A 3144-nucleotide genomic window follows, 5' to 3' on the forward strand; every position below is an offset into this window, starting at 1 on the left:
CTTATAGAATAGGGGGACTGACGCCCACTTTTAAGATAGTGGTGCACACCCCCGTTAATTATGATGTGAGAGCGCCAAACTTGGCGCCTGCACGTAACTCGAGCTGGCCAATTGTTTCGCGCAAAACGTTTTGAAAATGGTGAAAATCTTAAGAGTGCTTATGGTATATGGGCACTAACGCCCAGTTTTAAGATAGTGTAGCAAATCCCCTTAACGATGATGTGACAGCGCCAAACTTGGCGCCTGCACGTAACTCGAGCTGGCCAATAGTTTGCCGCAAAACGTTTTGAAAGTGGTAAAAATCTTAAGGGTGCTTATAGATTAGGGGGACCGACGCCCAGTTTTAAGATAGTGTAGCACACCCCCCTTAACGATGATGTGACAGCGCCAAACTTGGCGCCTGCACGTAACTCGAGCTGGCCAATAGTTTGCCGCAAAAAGGTTTGAAAATGGTGAAAATCTTAAGGGTGCTTATAGATAAGGGGGACCGACGCCCAGTTTTAAGATAGTGTAGCACACCCCCCTTAACGATGATGTGACAGCGCCAAACTGGGCGCCTGCACGTAACTCGAGCTGGCCAATAGTTTGCCGCAAAAAGTTTTGAAAATGGTGAAAATCTTAAGGGTGCTTATAGATAAGGGGGACCGACGCCCAGTTTTAAGATAGTGTAGCACACCCCCCTTAACGATGATGTGACAGCGCCAAACTTGGCGCCTGCACGTAACTCGAGCTGGCCAATAGTTTGCCGCAAAAAGTTTTGAAAATGGTGAAAATCTTAAGGGTGCTTATAGAATAGGGGGACCGACGCCCAGTTTTAAGATAGTGTAGCACACCCCCCTTAACGATGATGTGACAGCGCCAAACTTGGCGCCTGCACGTAACTCGAGCTGGCCAATAGTTTGCCACAAAAAGTTTTGAAAATGGTGAAAATCTTAAGGGTGCTTATAGAATAGGGGGACCGACGCCCAGTTTTAAGATAGTGTAGCACACCCCCCTTAACGATGACGTGACAGCGCCAAACTTGGCGCCTGCACGTAACTCGAGCTGGCCAATAGTTTGCCGCACAAAGTTTTGAAAAAGTGTAAAATCCCAATTTTGCGCTCTTTAGGGTGTGGTCTTTGAGCTTCGGGTTTTCGTCGGGAAATTTCGGCAATCATCGGTCATCTTCGTGGAAATCTCTTCGTTTTCGTAACTCTGACATGCAGACGCACGTTTGGAATGCCATGGGGAGCGCTTTGGAGCAGTTTCGAAAAATCGAAATTTTCGACATTTTTCTAAGTGTCTAAACTTGGTTGGGGGAATAGACGGTTTCGGGTTATAATGTAGGGCAGGCATCGGGAAAGACCGAAAGAGCAATTGAGCTGTATCGGTCCGTAACAGTAAGCCCTGCTCGGTAATGTGTTCTCGGGTAGGAAAGGAGGGTATTTGGAGGAAAAAGGAGCAAAGTCGACCAAACTTGCTCGGTCGGTAGCATGAAATGACTGAACTTGAAGCCAAGTTGTCTCGGTGTGGACAACGAGAGAACGGATGGATGTTGTACCTGATGGCCTTTGGCCAAGAATAGCGGCTTAGATTCGGAAGAATCATTCTTCCCCGATGTATCTTGTCGGCATTCCGTGCACTTGGCTGTCTCACTGGTATGCCGGAAGCTTACTAGGGTGAAGCAGTGGAAAGACGTGGCAAAGAGAGAACGGGTTTCCCTCGGACAGGGTCGAACGCCTCGTGCGTCTTCCATGGCCGGGAGGATTCCCAGTGCAGCTTGACGGTGAAATGCCAGCCTCCTTTCAAAGGAAGCAGACGCAATAGGGTTCCCGCCGGGTTCCCTGAGGGATAGCTACCTGGTTGATCCTGCCAGTAGTCATATGCTTGTCTCAAAGATTAAGCCATGCATGTCTAAGTATAAGCACTTGTACTGTGAAACTGCGAATGGCTCATTAAATCAGTTATCGTTTATTTGATTGTACCATTACTACTTGGATAACCGTAGTAATTCTAGAGCTAATACATGCGAAAAGTCCCGACTTCTGGAAGGGATGTATTTATTAGATTAAAAACCAATGCGGGTTCTGCCCGGTTCTTTGGTGATTCATAGTAACTGATCGAATCGCACGGCCTTGAGCTGGCGATGTTTCATTCAAATTTCTGCCCTATCAACTGTCGATGGTAAGGTAGTGGCTTACCATGGTTGCAACGGGTGACGGAGAATTAGGGTTCGATTCCGGAGAGGGAGCCTGAGAAACGGCTACCACATCCAAGGAAGGCAGCAGGCGCGCAAATTACCCAATCCTGACTCAGGGAGGTAGTGACAAGAAATAACAATACAGGGCTTTTCCAAGTCTTGTAATTGGAATGAGTACAACTTAAATCCTTTAACGAGGATCCATTGGAGGGCAAGTCTGGTGCCAGCAGCCGCGGTAATTCCAGCTCCAATAGCGTATATTAAAGTTGTTGCAGTTAAAAAGCTCGTAGTTGGATTTCGGGATGGCTCGGCCGGTCTGCCGCAAGGTATGTTACTGGCCGCGCTGTTCTTCCTCGCAAAGACTGTGTGTGCTCTTAACTGAGTGTGCATAGGATCTGCGACGTTTACTTTGAAAAAATTAGAGTGTTCAAAGCAAGCCAGCGCTTGAATACATAAGCATGGAATAATGGAATAGGACTTTGGTTCTATTTTGTTGGTTTCTGGAACTGAAGTAATGATTAAGAGAGACAGTTGGGGGCATTCGTATTTCGTTGTCAGAGGTGAAATTCTTGGATTTACGAAAGACGAACTACTGCGAAAGCATTTGCCAAGAATGTTTTCATTAATCAAGAACGAAAGTTAGAGGATCGAAGACGATCAGATACCGTCCTAGTTCTAACCATAAACGATGCCAACTAGGGATCAGAGGGTGTTATTGGATGACCCCTTTGGCACCTTATGGGAAACCAAAGTTTTTGGGTTCCGGGGGAAGTATGGTTGCAAAGCTGAAACTTAAAGGAATTGACGGAAGGGCACCACCAGGAGTGGAGCCTGCGGCTTAATTTGACTCAACACGGGGAAACTCACCAGGTCCAGACATAGTAAGGATTGACAGATTGAGAGCTCTTTCTTGATTCTATGGGTGGTGGTGCATGGCCGTTCTTAGTTGGTGGAGTGATTTGTCT

At 47.0% G+C, this 3144-nt stretch overlaps 1 pseudogene; it reads left to right on the plus strand.

The window, feature by feature from the left end:
- Positions 1–1835: 1835 nt before the first annotated feature.
- On the plus strand, positions 1836–3144 carry LOC145477475 (small subunit ribosomal RNA; annotated as a pseudogene; the record flags this gene model as incomplete).

Source organism: Orbicella franksi, unplaced genomic scaffold, assembly GCF_964199315.1.
Source record: "Orbicella franksi unplaced genomic scaffold, jaOrbFran1.1 SCAFFOLD_442, whole genome shotgun sequence".
Classification (NCBI taxonomy): Eukaryota; Metazoa; Cnidaria; class Anthozoa; order Scleractinia; family Merulinidae; genus Orbicella; species Orbicella franksi.